The sequence below is a fragment of the Rhinichthys klamathensis genome, unplaced genomic scaffold (genome assembly GCF_029890125.1).
Source record: "Rhinichthys klamathensis goyatoka isolate OS25496 unplaced genomic scaffold, OSU_Roscu_1.1 h1tg000279l_1, whole genome shotgun sequence".
In the NCBI taxonomy this organism is placed as follows: domain Eukaryota; kingdom Metazoa; phylum Chordata; class Actinopteri; order Cypriniformes; family Leuciscidae; genus Rhinichthys; species Rhinichthys klamathensis.
In genome coordinates this window covers 352,288-373,640 of record NW_026606798.1, presented here as the reverse complement: position 1 = coordinate 373,640, position 21,353 = coordinate 352,288, and the positions used below count along the sequence as shown (strand labels likewise).

General features: G+C 38.6%; 1 protein-coding gene across 1 annotated transcript in view; it reads right to left on the bottom strand.

Moving 5' to 3' along the window:
• Nucleotides 1–21,353, bottom strand: part of LOC130102865 (myosin-IIIb-like) — a 135,428-nt gene that overhangs the window by 32,065 nt on the left and 82,010 nt on the right. The window lies entirely within an intron of this gene.

The following is a 21,353-nucleotide window of genomic DNA, read 5'->3' as shown; positions in this document are numbered from 1 at the left end:
TGAGTTTATTTTAAACACAGATAGCAATGTGTGCTGTTCAGGTCCCACCTGTGCTCGTGCGCTATCAACATAAATGACTGCTCATATACGGCACTCGCATTGAACAAAGTAAGAGTGACTGGAGAACGGTATGGTTTGATTTTTACTGAGAACCGTTACACCCCTAATGCTAGAAGCGTCCTGTGCTTTAACAGTCAGCACAGTAAAACCTTCTCTGAGATGTTTCTCTTTATACATTTAATACATCTTTATTGATTCAAGTTCATGTGCAAATTCACTTCAACAATGAATTTAAAGACATTCACTTTGGACGAATCCCCTGCTGTGAGCAATGTTCCCATTAATATGCAGAATCCACAGGTTTATTTGTGAGATTAAAGCAGTGTTTTTTTCTAAAGTCTGTTGCTTATTCATTACGGTGCGCTACTCACTCCTGCGTGTCTGTCAGAACAGATGGACACTTTAATAAATAGCTGCTATAGAGAAAAAAAACCCTCAACAAACTGTTGGATCCCACAAACTAGCCACAATATTTCAAACCAAACAGTTAAAAAACTTTATGTGGCTCAGTGCTCAAATTACATGGATGGAAGTGCATCGTTCTGCAACCGAAGTGTTTTGCACCGCCAAGTATTGGAGCATTTCTTATAAAGACTTTAACAGTGTTTGGCAATACAAGTTAATTTATCTGTTTATTTGTTGAATATCTGCTTGTTACCCTATTGGCGGGCTGCACTGAATATTTATATATCCCTGATCAAGAGGGGTGGACACGACTAATAATACAGGGCTATCTTAAGACTGAAAAAACATTCAGACAATCCACCAACTAGCTGATTATGAACATTTGTAGTTTTGCCAAGTTAGTAGGAAGGAGGGGAGTGATGTTGCATGAACGAGAGAGAGAGAGAGAGAGAGAGAGAGAGAGAGAAGGACTGTCTGGCTGGTCTCCAGATAGTCGGTGTGACTGAGATGATGACTGGTGGTGACAATAATGGACCCAAAAAATGAATTCCAGATCTGTGTTGGTCTTGCATGACATGACGTGTTCCCTGCGGCCGAAACAGTCAACAGAGCAGCCGATTACACACAGTCAATGACTTCAGCCCTGCACAGTCTGTGTCTATCCAGGGATATGATCCACAGGAACAATGTCAGAAGATGTTCAAAGATGTAAAGGGGTGGTTGATTATGATTTCACTTTTCTTACTTTAGTTAATGTGTAATGTTGATGTTTTTGAGCATAAACAACATCTGCAAAGTTACAATGCTCAAAGTTCAAAGCAAAGGGAGATATTTTCTTTTACAGAAATCACTTTTTAAGGACTACAACAAACGGCTTGTAGGGACTACAATGAGCTTCTTCACACTAACCCGAAAATTTACATAAACCCCACCCCCGGGAACACGATTTAGATTATCATGACAGAATATGCAAACTCCACATCAGCTACAGTACATAAATTCATCAAAAACCATTCAGAAACGTCCTGTTGCATTCTACATGTTGTCACTTGAGTCTGAGTCTCTCCATCTTTGTCCGACTCCGGTTTGAACATAAAAGTCAGAACAGTTTCTGAAATTTTCAGTGCATGTGTACACACACACACACACACACACACACACACACACACACACACACACACACACACACACACACACACACACACACACACACACACACACACACACACACACACACACACACACACACACACGCTGTTGAAGCTCCGCCCTCTGTGCCGGGAGCAGCAGCTCGTTTGCATTTAAAGGGACACACACTAAAAACGGCGTGTTTTTGCTCACCCTCAAAAAGTGACAATTTTAACATGCTATAAAAAAATTGCTGTGGGGTATTTTGAGCTAAAACTTCACATACACACTCTGGGGACATCAGAGACATATTTTACATCTTGTGAAAAGTGCATTATAGGACCCCTTTAACCCCCTGGGGTCGGCTATCGCGCCGGCGCGATTGTCTCGCTTTTTTTCTTATCAGTGCAAAAGAGACTCAAAATACTCGGTTGATTTTGATCTTACATATAAGTGTGATACATCATTAGATCCTGTTAAGTTTCTTTTTTTTTTGTGGATACTCACAATAAAAACAAAGTGTTGTGCTTTTCACCAAATAAAGATAAACAAACATGATGCGAGTTCTGCGTTCTCTCTGTCAGTGAAGTCCATTCTGAAACGCGTCCTAAGATTAACTGTAACTCCGCGATTACTTGTCACACAGGCACGAGAGATTTTTCTTTATGAAGCTTGAATTCTCTTCTTTTAAATGAAGTAATTTATATAAAAAACAAATATTCTCAGTTTATGCAATCTGTATGAAAAGAGAGTGCTGTCAGTATTTTTTTCCCCAGCTCATTACACTTCATTACGCGTTAATCTGACACGCCCACGGAGGACGCGCGCTATTCAAACGCAAATGTCGAGGCAAGCCATGACAACGCCCACATCAGCCGTTCCACCGCGGCGGTAAAATGTGTGGTGTATTTGCTGCCTTTTACCGCTAAGAGGCGCTACAATCATAGACTCTGAAAAGTGTTCGTTTATTCCGGTTTATTCTCTCTAATGCGTAATCTGCTACCGCACCGCGGCTGATTTAGAGCGATTGAAAGCTGGTAGCAGATGAATTCAACAAGTGAAACGTAGTTAAAATAATTCATAATCACAATACTGAAATTAGGCTACTGAAATGAAATTGAATAAATAATGAAAACATTTCAACATAAAACATTGCAATAAAAACATTTAGGCTACATCAATGAGGCTTTACAACTTTAACAGCGTACAGACGGTATAGCTCAGTGATCAACGCAACAACACGAGCTTCGAGGAGCTTCAATCGACCCGAGATCGAATCTCAATGTAGCATACATGTTGTTAACCGATGTTGTCCTACAGCGTTTATATTTTACCACCTTGATGCTTAAATAAGTAACTGTTTATAACTGTTTACTTATTTAAAGTCAAGAGTTTTGTTTAATTATCATTACAACATAAATTTGCTACATTCCTGTAGAACCGCAGCCGCTGCACAAACGACAAAAACTGATGAAGGAAGATTGTCAGCCGATTGCATCAGAAAATGAAAATGAAGAAGCTCGTCTTTAGTCTGCTAAATTATTGTGTAATGTAAAAGAACACTAAAATTACTTAAGTTTGAAACCAAGTTCGAACATTTCAAGGTTTAAATAAAGTGTCGGGACAGTTTTTTTAAATTTAAAACAGAGTTGCATCGGGTTTAGAGTTTATTTCTTTTGCGATGCAAAATAAGAAACACTAGGCTAATCTTATTCTTGCGACATTTTAAATTACAGCTAAATTAAACAATTAAAACAGTACAAAACGAAAATTGTCCAAAGAAACATAATTAAATTAAAAACATGCGTTTCTCTTTGCCTCTCTCGCACTGGATCTCTTTTTAAGTTTATTTAGTCTCCCTCGCTGCGCGCACCGGGTCTCTCTCGAAATTAAACATTTCAGGCCAGGGTAAAAACACATCATACAGCTGATAATACTGTATATGTCGCTGCGTGTCAGCCATACAAATCACGAAAAAATTATTTAGCCTTTAATTGTTGCTTCAAAGACACAGCATGCCTTGTTGAATTCACCTTACAATAACTTCAATTGAAATTTTGTGTGAAAAAAAGTTTAAATAGGCTACAATAAATAAACTACAATATTTATAATTTAATAAGATATGGGGCCTACATTTAGACACAGATTTATCCTTACAATAATTTTGCCTGCTCGTCAGGCTGGCTATCCGACACTCTCCATATGAAAGAGGAACATTAACACCTTTGTCCAGCAACTGTCCCTCCAACCCCCCACAGGCTATCGGAGTCTGAGGCTGACTTAACACAAAGAGAAGTCGCAATTCACAATTAAATCGCTATTCTAGACAGTGTTGATAATGAAGGAATTAAATGATTTAAGTTACATGTATAGCCTAGTGATATTTCTGTCATAAAAGTTTATTACTAAATATTTCATTATTTCAATAATTGATAAAATAAAACTGGTTTGGGCCAGCTTTTTCCAAGCAAAACTAAATATAATCTGAAAAAACGCATGTTAATTTGTTGTCATGAACAAAATGTTCAACTCAATATTAAAGTCTACAGGGATCTTTGGATCCTTACAACCAGGCATGCAATTTGTGAATTAAGTTTTTATTTTTTGTATCAAATAAATATCGAAACACGGTGCTTCGTGGTAATGCTGCTAAATTAAATAACATTTATAGAATAATTATGAACTTAAATGAAACAATATCGCAACATTTCGACAAATACATTATTTGATCTGTTTTTACATTTTAATTCAGGGCGATTTAGCCTACATAGAGCGAGATTTTCACCCTTGTCTTGTCATTTTCTCATTGGGAAGCGCTTACATTATATGTTTGAGATCCTCTGTACCTCTCGTTTTCATATGGATTAGCCTACATAATCAGATAACATTTATTAGCCTAAATATTTAGACATTTAAAGGCTTTAGACATAGCCGATTTCTTATCGTGACTGAGCTGAAGTGGCTTTCGGTTCATTTTTGTGACGCGCAGTTCCCGGAGACAGAGACGACAGATATACTGTTTTTGTCGTTAGCCTAATATGAATACAAGGTTACAGTTTTGAACGATGTAAGCTACTCTACTCTTATCTGTATGACCAAAAAATTACGGAGTCACCTATTAAGTTATTTTAGCTGTAATAATGAGAAAAATAAATTAATCTAAATGAACGCGCCGCCGCGTTTGTCGAACACTAACTCACCATGCCAGAATAAAACCCGACTTTAGAAAAATGCATAGGGCCACTCGGCGTGGTGTGCCAAAACTTCAATATTTCATTCAAAATAATCTCAACACGCTTTGTGAAATTTTGAAAAGCCGTGCATGCATTAGGGCCACTGGAACTAATGAACAACTGAAACGCTGGTTTTGATTTTATTGTTTGTCGTTTAAACGTGCCTGTTGCATATCTCTATTTTATATATTTGATATTGGTGAAGTAGCCTATAGCATTGATTAACTGTGGAGGGAGGGGTGTGGGGATTAAAATAATTCAGCAGAAGCAGGGATGTTTAGACCAGAAGGAAATCCCAGTCCCCCCTGGCAAATCACACTTTACTTAAAACCATGTTTTTAAAAACTCTAGGTTGTAGGGAACAGACCTCTCTGCCATGCGCGCGCATGGTTTGGAGCACAATATCTGTCTCGCATGCACGCTCGCTCTAGATAGATTACGGGATATTTTAACTAATTTGCGGTATAACTAGTCGATCACGAGTGGCTCAACAGGTAGATCTATAGATAAACTATATCTTTTAGGAATTTGACCGACCGGGTTGACACTTCAGCGTGAGAAATCGGGGGTGTGGCGTGAGAGCGTGAGATTTGGGTCAATTGCGTGAGTCTCACGCTCAATGCGTGAGAGTTGGCAGCCCTGAAAAAATATATATATAGTATATATATATATATATATATATATATATATATATATATATATATATAATTTATTTTTTACAGAACTGCTTTTGAAATTACGATTGGTAGCCTATTATTATACAGATGCAAAGTCGTTCTGTTGGATACTATTTGTAAAGTGTAAAATGGAAATGCATGATAATTGTATTTTATAAATATAAGCAAAAAAACTGTATGGTGTAACAGAGTTTTAAAGCTAGACAAATCTAAATAAATATAAAACTTACAACAGACCATTTTGTGCGGGATTTGAAACCGTGTCATCTTGATGATGAACCGTAAGTTCTACCGCTCGGCTATGAATTTTCTCACTGAAAAATACCCAAACGTCTGTTTCTGACATGAGCGAGAAAACGTTTTATCTTTAGCCTGTGAGTGTAGGCCTATACTTTAGCCTTTTACAGTTTTAAAAGATTATATCTTATCTGTATGACCAACAATTACGGAGTAGGCTATAAATGTTTGTTGTAGGCTTATTTGGAAATTACCATAACTTGTAGTATTTCATCCTTAGGCTACAGACATTAGCCCCACTTACGTTTTGCTAAATGTCCCTTTGCGCCACCTGGCGGTCATTTCGCGAACGACTTTGAAATGCGACTGGTTTATTTTTACCGCGGTGGATGGCTAAAAATGGTATGTGGATGGCTAAAAGGTGTGACTAAAAATGTGCTTTTGGCTTTCATTTATATTTTGATTGTTTGTATATATATATGTATATATATATATATATATAAAAAACTGATTTAAACTGATTCATGTACGATTTTAAATACTTTTAAAAGAATTCTCTTCTGCTAACCATGGCTGCGCTTATTTGATTAAAAATACAACAAAAATCAGCTATAGTATTAAATATTATTCCAGTGTAAATCAGCTGTTTTCTGTGTGAATATATAGTAAAGTGTAATTTATTCCTGTGATCAAAGCTGAATTTTCAGCATCACCAGTGTCAGTGTCTTCAGTGTCAAATGATCCTTCAGAAATCAGTATAATATGAGGATTTGATGCTCAAGAAACATTTATTATTATTATCAATGTTGAAACAGTTGTTGGTCTGTCAGTTGTACAGTTTTTTTTTTTTTTTTGGATTCTTTGATGAATAGGAAGTTCAAAAGACTTTTGTAACATTATAAATGTCTTTACTGTCACTTTCGATCAAATTAATTATTCCTTGATAAATAAAAGTATTGATTTCTTTCCTCCAAAAAATAAAAATAAAATTCTCACTGACCCCAAACTTTTGAACGGTAGTGTACACTCACCGGCCACTTTATTAGGTACACCTGTCCAACTGCTCGTTAACACTTAATTTCTAAGCAGCCAATCACATGGCGGCAACTCAGCGCATTTAGGCATGTAGACATGGTCAAGACAATCTCCTGCAGTTCAAACCGAGCATCAGTATGGGGAAGAAAGTTGATTTGAGTGACTTTGAACGTGGCATGATTGTTGGTGCCAGAAGGGCTGGTCTGAGTATTTCAGAAACTGCTAATCTACTGGGATTTTCACCCACAACCATCTCTAGGGTTTACAGAGAATGGTCCGAAAAAAAAAAAACATCCAGTGAGCGGCAGTTCTGTGGGCGGAAATGCCTTGTTGATGCCAGAGGTCAGAGGAGAATGGCCAGACTGGTTCGAGCTGATAGAAGGGCAACAGTGACTGAAATAACCACTCGTTACAACCGAGGTATGCAGCAAAGCATTTGTGAAGCCACAACACGCACAACCTTGAGGCGGATGGGCTACAACAGCAGAAGACTCCACCGGGTACCACTCATCTCCACTACAAATAGGAAAAAGAGGCTACAATTTGCAAGAGCTCACCAAAATTGAACAGTTGAAGACTGGAAAAATGTTGCCTGGTCTGATGAGTCTCGATTTCTGTTGAGACATTCAGATGTTAGAGTCAGAATTTGGCGTAAACAGAATGAGAACATGGAACCATCATGCCTTGTTACCACTGTGCAGGCTGGTGGTGGTGGTGTAATGGTGTGGGGGATGTTTTCCTGGCACACTTTAGGCCCCTTAGTGCCAATTGGGCATTGTTTAAATGCCACGGCCTACCTGAGCATTGTTTCTGACCATGTCCATCCCTTTATGGCCACCATGTACCCATCCTCTGATGGCTACTTCCACCATGTCACAAAGCTCTAATCATTTCAAATTGGTTTCTTGAACATGACAATGAGTTCACTGTACTAAAATGGCCTCCACAGTCACCAGATCTCAACCCAATAGAGCATCTTTGGGATGTGGTGGAACGGGAGATTCGCATCATGGATGTGCAGCCGACAAATCTGCGGCAACTGTGTGATGCCATCATGTCAATATGGACCAAACTCCCTGAGGAATGCTTCCAGCACCTTGTTGAATCTATGCCACGAAGAATTGAGGCAGTTCTGAAGGCAAAAGGGGGTCCAACCCGTTACTAGCATGGGGTACCTAATAAAGTGGCCGGTGAGTGTATATGTGTGTGTGTGTATAAATATTTATTTATTTATATATATATTGTCCTTGCATTCTTTCTTGTGTGACACCCCTGAATGAAAGGCTCATTAGTATGCAGTCTGCTCAGGTGAGAACTGCCTAATTATTCATGAGGGGGTTGGGCCGTTCCGCCCATCCGCATATTGCCTTTGCAAACAAAAAAATGTTTTTCACAATTTAAAACAATTTATTGTTTTATGTGAATGATTAGGCAGAATGATTTTCAGATCAATTTGAAGCAAAAACTCTAGGCGACAACATCCACTAGTCAAAAGTCTTGTGGACACATATTTAGTATGTTATTTGTGGCCTTATATTAGAAACTTTATTTTTTAGTTTTTTCAATAACCACGCATAAACAATATTCTCTCAAAAATACAAACATGTACATACATGTTGCTCACATATTATGGTAGCCCTGTGTGTGCTATATAGAGTGTACTTTCACCTGTGCCATTAATATGTTTATAAGCAACTGAAAAAAGCAGAAATGTCAGAGCATGCCAAAACATCTCAAGGACCCCGAAAACACCTCAGACCCCAGAGGGTTAACAAATATTGCTTGGTACACTCATTGTAAGCAACAACATTTTCTATTGTACACTCGCCCACAAACGTATTTGGACACTCAAGTCAGTTAAAAATGTCATTGCATACGATATAAAACATTAAAGCAAGTGAGAACAACTGCTTTTCTCTTCATTAACTTGAACTCCTCATTGCTCAGTGTCTTTTAATCAGCGTGTTTTGATGGTTTTTAGTGGACGTGTGAAGTCAAATCTCTAGTTCACACAGCTGTAGCAGAGGAACCACAGGTCTAATGAACACATCAACCATCAACACGATCCACTACCAGTATGTCAAGCAAATGTGCTTGTGATTTTTTTTTATCTCATTCATAAAATTATGGCAAAGCCTGAGATGTATATTTAAAGTTGCTATTCCACAGTAAACTTTAATTATATGATGCTTAGTTAATTAATGAAAACAAACAAAACAAAGATAGGGGCTGTTTACATGACACCATTTTCAACTAAAAATGTAAAACTTTTTATGCGTTTTGGCCGTTCGTTTACACGACAACAGCGTTTTGGGTGCCTGAAGTTCAAGTTTCACAATCCAAGTTTTTGAAAAACGGTCTCCGTGTAAGCAACGAACGCGAATCTCTGAAGACGATGACGTCATGCAGATGCGTATTAATGGTGCGTTCACGTGCTATATGGTAATTATGGTAAATACCAAAAGCCGACGTGGAAAATGCACATGAACACCCCCTCATGTGGTATTTTCCACTGGGCAGCTCGTAGAATATTGTGACGCACGAGTTGCCGAGATGAGATAACCTTTGACCTTTTCAAAATGGAGTCGTGAATGGTAAAAATATTTACTACTCGTGATCTAGAAAATATACAGGATATTATTTACCGTTTAAGTTTTGATAAATCATTTTCTTGCTGTAGCAGATAACATAAGCAATCTAAAATAGTTTTAGCTAAATAACAGGTCTGGATCTCCATCTTTTTACCACATTACGACAACAAAAGCACTTGAACGCAACACACTGGTAAATACCAGTCCACAAGTGGAAAATATCTAGCCTGGCATGCTAGACCTACATCAAGATGTTAGGTCTGGGAACTCTCCATTGACATGCCTCAATCCGAGGGGCGGGATAAACGGTTACCTTTCAAAATCCCTCTGCACGCAATAGGATAACGCTACAACCAACCAGAGCAACGAACGCTTGTGGATGAGTGAGTCCCATGCGTTTTTCCACCAGCGGAGCTAGTTGATATATTAAACTTTTGCCGTATCAGGACGGCAAAACTCCGAACACATCTTCCTTTTTTAGGAATGACTTAAGTGACGTTCTCTTAACTCCAAGTCCTCCAGAGTCGCGGCCAAAGCCGATTCGAAAGACCGCTGCATCTTCATTGTTTTGAAGTAGCAGGGAAATCACCTATGGAAATCACGCGGAACGCCATGAACTGTGCCGTCATTGTGTTAAGCCCGCCCGCCGACTCTATACACGATGTGATTGGCCTGACCAGTTTTTGTTTTTTCCAGCTCAAAAGCCTATGGAGAGTTGCTAGACCACACTGGCTGCGAAATAATTTTCGCTGCCGCTCGGGTGCGTCTAGTTTTCTAGGCTAGAAAATATCATATTTTCCATAGCACGTGAACGCACCATAAGTGTTTCATCGCCATCTAATGGTCTGGAAGCAGAATGCAGCGTTTTTAATCGTTTTCGCGAATCGGTCTGAATGGGGATTGTTTTGACAATGGTGTCGTCTGTACGTGGAAAACTCAAAGGAAAAACGTATGCCTTTTAAGCATTTCGTTGTCGTGTAAACGTACCCTTAGTCTCTGTCCGTTGTCGTTAACGTTTTTGTGGTTTTCTCCCTCGTTTCTCCTGGTTCCTTAGTGTTTGTGACTAAAGTCTGTTTACTGGAATATTCCTCATTGTGAGAGTTTCTAATACACCACGTAACAATATACATATGCAAATAATCTAAAAATGTGCAAGTGCTACTCTAAAATCTCATTATTTTGATATGATGGCATGGTTTCGTCTAGATCAGAGTTATTTATGTAACAGTTTCAGACCAAATCAAAGAGAAGATTTTGGCTTCAGCCCAAACCAAGATTACATTTATTTGGAGATAAACTACCTAAAGGAAATGTGCACTTCCTGAACTTAATCCACCAAAGTGAGTGAAGCCACACTAACTAGGGATGACACTATCTGTTAGTGTGCACACAGTAATTTGTTTTGTTACTCATTTGCGCTAATCCTGTAAAACTTTTGATCTTGTACTCGATGATGCATTCAAATGACATGTTCAGAGGTGTGTTTCACAGCCAACACACTGCGTAAAGCCCAGATCAGACTATTCTAACACTCCCACTCCCCAGAACCCTTCAGGCCAATGTGCAGGCCTGCCATCCACGCGCAAATAAATTGGAGACGGCAGAATAAAGTGTTTCTTTCTAGAATTTTCTTTATGCCTTTCAAGGACACTTATGTATGTGGAATAACACATCATTGTCTTTATATGTCCATCCTTCATAAGTGCAAGTTAGTTCTCTTCTGTTGCTCCCTCTTCTAAAAAGGATCAGACTTCATGGTTTATGAAAGCTGAGCTCCTTATGTTAACCCGCTTTATAAAGATTATGCTTTTGGTAAACATACATGTCAGTAGTGAGAAAACAAGAAAGGTAAAGTATGATGATGCTGAGGGGCTGAAAGAGAGACAGGCCTTAACTTTCGATCTCTACTTTGAAGGAATATCCCGGTTATTTCCAAACTCATTGTCTATTCTTCACTTGCTGTCGATTAGGACAGAAAACTATTTCAACTAGTTCTTTAAAAGAAACAAACATAAAACGTACAAAGTATGAAAAGTATACTTTAGCATACCTTTAAAAAAGTACTTATTACGGAACTAATATATACTGTAAAATAATATAATTAAGTGAAATCTGAATGTAATGATTTCAGACTTTTAATTGCATGTTATTTGCAATTAAATGCAAATTTTGTAGTTTACATTTATATTTAATGCAGTTAGCTAAACCAAAAGTGACCCAATTACCCAAAATTACTTCAACTGTCTTTGAAATATGTTTCAAATTTAATTCTGAATGTACTGACAAGCATTCATGTAAACAAATATATACTTTAATAACATTTCTATTGAAACTTGTATGTCAAGTTCAGTTTTATCCGAACATATGAGTGTGAATCTGAATCTAGCAATGTTTGATTACGTTGGTTGTTGTGCGTATCGGGCGGTTCGGAAATTAAATGACCGGTGAGTTCATGTATTATGTTTGAAAATAGCGTATACCATTAAACCCTACCCTAAATCTGACCGATAGTGTTAACAAAAGCAAACATGAAATAAAAATGCATTTGCTGAAGCAACCATGCCATTTTGTCTTGCTTCTACAAGTCTTTGAGCTCTTTCATCGTGACTCATGTTTCACATCGCATGTGCAGTGCTGTACCAGGTGAGCTACCGAGCAACTTTGAAGCTGGTGATTCAAACATCAAAATGTATTAGTTTACAAATCATGCACTATATAGAAGTGTTATGAGGTCATAACATATAGTATTGTGCAAGGAACTGCACAAAAAAAAGTCTTTATTAATTGATAATCTGCTCTTTTATTCATAATTTGTTGGCAAAAATGCAGGTAGATGCACATTTTCCAACGAGGAGGTTGGCTTTTGTACGTAACTTTGCATGTCAGCTAGCAGTCATTGGAGTATTAGTAGAGTATAGACTGTCTGATTATTAATATCTGCTAACACTTTATAGTGATGGTCCCCAACAGACATTCTACTGACTATAAGTAACTTTTCAACTGCATGGAAACTTATTATACTAACCCGAACCCTAACCTAACAGTCTACTACAGTCTATTACTCTTATGACTGCTAGTTGACATGTACTGTAGTTGCAAAGTTATAGTTAGTAGAATATCTAAATATTTTTTAAATCACTGTTTTAATAATATTTTGTTATACTTAAAAAAGACACTTATTTTGGTGTGTTGATGTCATGGTTTGGGTTTGTTCATGTCATGTTCCTGTGTCTTGTTATGTGATTCCCTGTTAGTCATGTGATCCTGCCATGTGTTGCCTTGTCTGATGTGTCATGTTGTCATTGGTTCATTGTTTCATTGTTCACAGAGGTGTCCCTTGTCTTGTAAGGCCTCATGTTTGCCATGTTTCTTTGTCTTGTATTTTGTTTGTTTAGGTAACTGTTGTCAGTGAGTTTTATGTTTCTTGTTTTGCCAAGCCATGCCAAGTCTTTGTTTTGTTTTTTATGTTTTGGATATTTTGAATAAACTGCACTTGGGTTCTACAAACTTGCCTCCAGTGGATCCCTGCGTTACAGTTGACTAACTTATAGTTAGTAGAATGTCTAAAGTGGACCATCAAAATAAAGTGTAACCTGTACATTAAAGGGTTAGTTCACCCAAAAATGAAAATTCTGTCAGTATTTACTCACCCTCATGTTGTTCCAACCCCGTAAGACGTTCGTTCATATTCGGAACACGAATTAAGATATTTTTGATGAAATCTGAGAGCTGGATCACTCCTCCATACTAGTCCATAGGCTTCTTCAGGGATTGAACTTGCCGGCCTCGAAAAGTTATTAAAGACATCGTTAAAATAGTCCAAGTGACTACAGTGGCTCAATCTTAAGTTTATCAAGCAACGAGAATACTTTTTGTGCGCAAAAACAAACAAAAATAACGACTATTTCAACTATTCATTTCCTTCTCTTTGGGCCTCTAGTCAGTTCACTAGTGTAATAGCGTACGCTTCTGTTGTTGTACGTCACACGCATCACGCACATGACCAGCGTCGGCCAATAGTGAGCCTACGTGTGACGTAGCTCTACGGAATCACACTACGTTAACTGACTAGAGGCCCAAAGAGAAGGAAATGAATAGTTGAAATAAAGTCGTTATTTTTGTTTGTTTTTGCGCACAAAAAGTATTCTCTTCGCTTGATAAACTTAAGATTGAGCCACTGTAGTCACTTGGACTATTTTAACGATGTCTTTAATAACTTTTCGAGGCCGGCAAGTTCAATCCCTGAAGAAGCCTATGGACTAGTATGGAGGAGTGATCCAGCTCTCAGATTTCATCAAAAATATCTTAATTCGTGTTCCAAAGATGAACGAAGGTCTTACGGGGTTGGAACAACATGAGGGTGAGTAAATACTGACAGAATTTTCATTTTTGGGTGAACTAACCCATTAATAATACTTTTAATTTGAAATGATAAAAAAAAAACAATCATGAAAGTGTACCTTTAAGTACACTTAAATGGCTTTTTATTCTATTAATCTTATGTGACCCTGGACCACAAAACCAGTCACATGGGTACATTTTTTGCAATTGAGATTTATAAATCATATGTAAGCTGAATAAATATGTTTCCATTGATGTATGGTTTATTAGGACAGGACAATATTTGGCTGAGATACAACTATTTGTAAATCTGGAATCTGAGGGTGCGAAAAAACGAAACATTGAGAAAATCGCCTCTAAAGTTGTCCATTTATGTTCGCGATTTGCTGCATTCACTCACAAAAATAAATATTTTATATATTACGCTAGGAAATTTACAAAACATCTTCACGGAACATGATCTTTACTTAATATAATGATTTTTGGCATAAAAGAAAAATCGATCATTTTGACCCATGCAATGTATTGTTGGCTATTGCCACAAATATACCCGTGCGACTTGTGACTGGTTTTGTGATCCAGGGTCGCTTATGTTATCTGCATGGACAGTTTTTCTTTAAAAAGGGATTTGAAGTACACTACAAAAGTGCATTCAGTACAATCACACTTTTTTTGCAGCAACAAAAAGTTTAAAATGCAAAACTATGGCACTTAATCATTGCACACACTAGTATGACACTGGTGCGCAATCGTTTAGCAACCTTGTTATCCGCAAAAAAAAGGAAACCCAGATATTATCGCTTGCTTTCTGCTTGAGGATACCAGGGAAGGACGAGATGCAGTCTACAACTGAGTAGTACAGAATACTCCATCCCATAATGTAGTGCACTCGCCCTGTTTCCAAAGTTATTTCCGAACCCTACACTCTTTCTCTCACTGTGGAGGCTGAAGCCTTGCAGCAGAGAGAAAGGCATAGGCACGATCAATTCCCCACGATCACACACATGAATGAGCCAGAAGCTGCCATTTTTAACACCCTTATTATTTATTCTGCCAGACATTCAGGAATATTAACAGAAAACTAACTTCAAAATCCAATTTTCGAAATGGTAACTGGATGCTACTTGCTGTAATAACCAAATTTGCACATTTCTAATTCTTGTTATTTCTGTTTTGACTCGGAAATTAACGAATAATCTACTACTGATTTCTGGATCAATACATCACATACACAAAACATCATTTTTTGTGACGTCACAATCAACATGTCTGTGGCCGCCCATGGTCTCTTTAATATTAGAAACAAAGTGGCACCCATGGCTATCACATGACGTAAAATGATGAATTTGTACTTATACAGAAGTTTTGACTAAAAGGTATATTTTTTTATAATAAAAATGTCAGTCTATCTCTTGAAAAAAAATTGTTATGATTTGTGATATTTGGCTAATGTAATGCATTTTAGTGTTTAAGGTACTAAAAAAATCTGCAGTCCTTTTTTTTTATAAACTATGGGATGAATCAAAATGATTGTCTGTGGCAGTGGAAACAATGCTATCCATAAACATTAAAGGGTTAGATCTGCTAAAAATGGAAATTCTGTCATCCTTCACTCACCTTCATGTTGTTCCAAATCCATTTGACATTTGTTCAGCTTTGAAACACGAATCAAGATATTTTAATGAAACCTGAGAGACTTCGTCCCTCCATTGGAAGTCTATCCCACCAAAACAATGCGACTTCAGAAGTTCAAAAAGACACTGAAAAAGTAAAACCATATGAATCGAGCGGTTTAATGAAGTCTTTTGGTCACTTTATGATGAACAGATTTAATCTATGCTTTTATTCACGTTAAACATTGATCAACACACGCATACATAGAGCACATGAAATACTAAAAACTGTTTGACAAGCAAAAACCAATGAGGCTTGTTCTTGGGAATCACACAATCACGTTTGAGCTTCCGCACAAAACAAAGTGGCTTGTTCTCGCACATGTGTACGGATTATTTTTATGATTTCTTCATGAAAACTTTTTAAAATGTCAAATAGATCTCTCAGGTTTCATTAAAACATATTCTACAACACTTTAAAATAAGATTATATTTGTTAACTGCATTAGTTATCATTAACTAACAGTGAAAAATACTTTCCAAAGTATTTATATATCATAGCTATTGTTAATTTTAACTTAAAATCAAAAGCTAATATTGTTTCATTGACATTAACTAACATGAACTAACAATGAACAGTTCATTTTTATAAACAAATTTTAACAAAGATAAACACTATAACAAATGTATTGCTCATTATTAGTTAACGTTAGTTAATACACTAACTAATGTTAACTAATGGAACCTTATTGTAAAGTGTTACCAAATCTTCATTTGTGTTTCAAAGATAAACGGAAGTCATACAGGTTTGGAATGACGTGACAGAAATGTCATTTTTGGCTGAAGTAACCATTTAAGATGTGAATAATCCATATAGGCTCTAGTGTGTGTACTGAATCTATAGCATTAGTGTAGGGTTAAAATCATAGAGCATGTGAAATGGTGGTGATTTTCTGTCCAGTCAGAAGCACACACCACATTCTGACACAGCTGGGATCAGATCAGAGACTCAGCAGCACTTAACGTCCAATAAAGACAGCAGAAGAGTGTTGGGGTCTCAGGGTAACACACTGGCCATGACCTCCCGAACATTTGATAAGGAGGGGTTAGACAGGGATAATGTGTGTGTGTGTGTGTGAGTGTGCGTCTCTAGGGCGACAGCAGTAGGATGAGAGGCAGGAAGTGAGCAGAACTCCAGACATCTGGCACTGCCGTCTCCCCTGACACACACACACACACACACACACACACACACACACACACACACACACACACACACACACACACACACACACACACACACACACACACACACACACACACACACACACACACACACACACACACACACACACACACACACTCTGATCTCCTCCGATCAAACAAAGTCTGCCCTGCTTACTCTTCCACAACACACACATCCACACAGCATCCACACACACTTACACGTGTTCTCCTCACAGACAGAATCAAGTCTTTAGCTTAGCCAACAGCTCCTCTGATGAAGGCATCAAACTGTGATCTAAAACCAGTCTGTGTGTGTGTGTGTGTGTCTCAGGGCAGTCCAGTCAGCAGTTCTGTTTTTTGCATATTCAAGGTGAGGTAATTTGACTTAAACTGCTTTAAACAGCGAGAAAGAGTCACGCTGAGAGATCTTTATCCTCCAGCACCACATGAATGTAAATACAGTGAGTGACAGACTGAACTGTGTGAACGGCACAACTAGAGATGGACAGTGTTGGTCATTAACACTTTTAACGCTACTGTAGCACTAGCAGTGGCGAGGCTGGAAATCTCCAAGTGTGTGGATACTTGTGAATTAGGGTGAACCCCTATTCTGTGCCTCTATCCAATAATATTATTTAGAATTATGTCATTGTGGGTTTTTGAATGAATGAACACTTTCAGCTATTTATACTAAATATAAATAGTTGGATCCCTGAGAAGGGAACGAGACGCTGCGTCTGAAGCACATGTGGAACTGTTCCAATCCTGATGGGCGCAAAAACGATACTGGTAAGCTTCGCCCCCAAAAGGGGACCAGTGGCGGCTGCTGGTCTTTCAAAGAGGGGAAGCTCATTTTCGGCCTACATCATAAAAAATGTCCATTTATTTATACGAATACCAAGAAATAGGTTGCAGCAGTTTGTCTTTCGACTACACTTGCAAAATCTGCAATGGGACTGAGGTCGAATAGCTTCAGCATCAGAAAGGAGATGCAGTCTTTCGACAGACCCTCCAATCATCACGCAGAAGAGTCCAGGCCAGCCCACTCCTCCATTCACCCCCAGAGACGCTGAGCGTCCGTGGGCGGGACATAATCGCAGCATTTATCCAATGACCGTCTAGTTTTGAAGCACTGGAAAAAACTGTTCAAAAAAGCAGCCCCATTGAAGTCCGTGGACGCCAGGCTTCAACAGGGAAATGCACTGTGCCGTATGAGAAGGAGATCGAGTCAGCCGACCTGCTGTATGTAGCTGATTCTGAACGAACTCGTCTTCCAGATGAACGTGTTCTATCGCATTTTTAGTCAATAAAATGTTAACACAACAGTACATACTTGACCATTAATTTTTTGACATTATAGGGGAAGCCAAGCTTCCCTTGCAGTCTTAAAGAAATCTCCACTGAAAGGGAACCGTAGGAACTTACTTTGTTGAGGTTGGATGGAAATATGAAAGTATATGTCCTTTAGATCTTGTCAAACCAGTCCTCAGACCTGATTTGAGTCCCTATAAGAGGAATCGTCAATATTTTGAACCTGTATCTCTTCAGAATATGGTTTAACTGACGGAGATTTATGATGGGACTCGGCCCTCCAACCTTCTAGAACGCGGACTCCCTCTCAGGAGGAGGAAAACGCTCTATGGCCTCCTTCACCAAGAGAGACTGAACCTCTCGTTCCAGCACCTGAGCCTCGCCGCCGTGCGCCATCAGGATGGGAATCGTTGCACATGTGCTTCAGACGCTGTCACGCTGAGCGTTCCCAGTAGAGTCGACATCATTACAAAATGTAAAATATAACTATAAATTAACCAAACAGATCTGTAACAGGCGCACAATAAAATAACGTTATATGCATTTGTTATTAGTAGCTTTGATTTCCCCCCAGGATTATACGATCTCAATAATTTGCAGAAAGGTGGAGCTGGATTGGAGGAGGGATGCCGAGAAGTAAACCGCGCTTACATCCACCATATATTTAACGTTAGAGCTGGCGCCGCCATTTGTAAATTGAATGTGTCTGACTTCCGGTGTCATCCGCTTCCAGTTATTTTTTAACAGATTGTTATGCAGCTTGCTATTGCAAACTGGTATTTCTTATCATGTTATATTAAAGGTACAATATGTAAGAATTTTGTAATAAAATATCCAACAATCACTTGCACAGTGTGATACATTTCCTGCAGTTGTGTACTTACAATATCCCAAAAGTCTCCAAAGATTTTTTATTTCAGAGAATTTTCAATTTTAAATACGTGGCCGTCCCGGAAAAAAATGTCGCCTGTCAATGACGCAATATCCGCGCTATCCTCGGTTTCCGTTCGTACTGCCATAACCATGACGTAACCATGGCGACAGACGTGGACAGCTGCGTAGTGCGTAACGTTTAGCGGCACGCAGTTCTTGTTTCGTTCAAACATAGACCATGGCAAGCAGACTTTGGGACAAACAAGGAGAACTAAAATGAGGATCAATATCAGCGTGGCGTTTTGAGATGCCGAGAGCTCCACGTCCGCGACTAACTTGGACTCGACAGAGCTTCACGAGTCACGACTTGAAAGCTTTATTAGACAGGTGAGCAAATGTGCATAAAACAAATCAATGCTATATAACGTTAGCTCAACATGATGAAATGTTAGAATATGGTCAGTATGTTATTCTAATGTTGATCTAGCTCACTGCTAGTTTCGTATAGCAAACGAACTAACACGTAGTATAACATTATAACTTTCAACACACATTTAAATGTCGTTTAGTGTGATAGTGTAACGTTAGACCAAGTGAAGCAGCGCTGCGTTACCTCACACGTTTAATTCGTCTAATAAACTGACCTGTGTGAGTAATGGAGCACTTGCGGGTAGTTCGGTAAAATTAAATGTCCTTATTCTTTTATATCTGCGGGACTCGCGTGTGATATCTGTCTCTTTAGCAATCGCAACCTGCGTCATCCCACTGTAATGTTAAAAAACATGAATGTTTGCACTCATCCATAAACATTATTAGATCCATCAGCTTGACAGCAAGTCCCATCATTCAGCTCATCACTGCGTCATCAACCTACGCCTTTGTTATTGTAGGAAACTGCGCCCTCTTGTGGCGAAAAAAACTTACATATTGTGCCTTTAATGTCATAATCATAAACAAACTGGTTTGTAGCGCAAATAGTTTTATAATTTTCGGCACTTTGTTAATCTTCTAGTTATTTATCTATAGCAACTAATTAATAAGAAGTCTCGCACATTCACAAAAAATATCTTGCAAGATGGTGGATATTATTGCTTAATTGATCAAGTTAACGGGCTCCCTTTGAATCTTCATTTGTCGCTCCATTTTTTGGCTGAGACAATAATCAAACACTCTTCACACTATCATGTAGCTTTTGGATTAGTTTTAGCATTGGTTTGTAAAATGGTTCATTTCAATTATTCAATGAAACTTATTACTGATCTATCATCCAACAGAACTTCCCAGAAGTCCTTCTGTTTTGTAGTCAAATAAATCCTTAAATACTGCTCTTTATCGTTGTTTTTGATTCCATTACGTTTCAAGACTTTTCAAGTACTTCAAGTTGAATATTGTATTTCCTTGTTTGAAACCCTTTTCGTTTTGCTGCCAGATACAACATACCTCCAGAAAACCAATCATTTATACAAAACTGTATTAATAATCATTAAAATGAATGATTGAGTCGCATACAATCAGAAGTGTTTGTGAGTCTGTGTGAGAATATGATGTATGTCATCTCCAGTGTGTGTGTGTGTGTGTGTGTGTGTTCAGACAGACAGGATGAGTGGGGTCACCTGTTCTCAGTCTCACAGAGTTAGCGCGGCTGTCTAACCCAGGCACGCTGTGGTGATCTGACAGTAATCCGAAGCCACTGCAGTGCGGAGTGTGTGTTACATTATCTGTCTTAATCCGGTAATCCGCGGACACACAGCTAATCTCAATCCCACCCCCGCACACACCTTCCTCAGTAATCACTCTAATGATGGACCCCGGCAACTGATCCCAGCAGCGCCGCCCCTGATTGACACACCTTCCCTCTCTCTGTGTATATGTACACACACACACACACACACACACACACATGTACGCGCACACACACACACACACACACACACAAGCACACACACCTCCCAGGCAGCTCTCATTAATGAAATTCACAGCCCAGGGCGAAACACAAAGCAAACATATGTTCAGCAAATATGTGTGTTTTGGTCTCTGTGTCACTGTAACTGGGAGTGTTTAATAGAGTCACTGGTGTGTGCAAGTCTTTGATGTGATTGGTGTGTTTTGTTACCAAAAAACAAAACAAAAACATTTCTTTACAAAGACACACACCTCTCATCCACTGCCTGGCCTGAAACTGAAAGCTCAGCCAAACCATAAGCTGATATGACAGGACATGAATATGAGAGAGAGAGAGAGAGAGAGAGAGAGAGAGAGAGAGAGAGAGAGAGAGAGAGAGAGAGAGAGAGAGAGAGAGAGAGAGAGAGAGAGAGAGAGAGAGAGAGAGAGAGAGAGAGAGAGAGAGAGAGAGAGAGAGAAGCAGGTACTTCTGGTATTAAAGGACGAGTACAGCCAAAATAAAATGAAGATTCTGTCATCATTCACTCACTCTCATGTGGCTCTAAACATTTATGGCTTTCTTTCTTCCATGGAACAAAAAAAGAAGATATTTAGCAGAACATTTGTGCTGCTCATTCAGGTCAAGCTTCAAAAAGCACCATACAGTAGTCCATTTGACTTGTGCTCTATACAATTGACTTGTGTGATGAACTGAAATTTAAGCCGTTATTCACTAAAAAT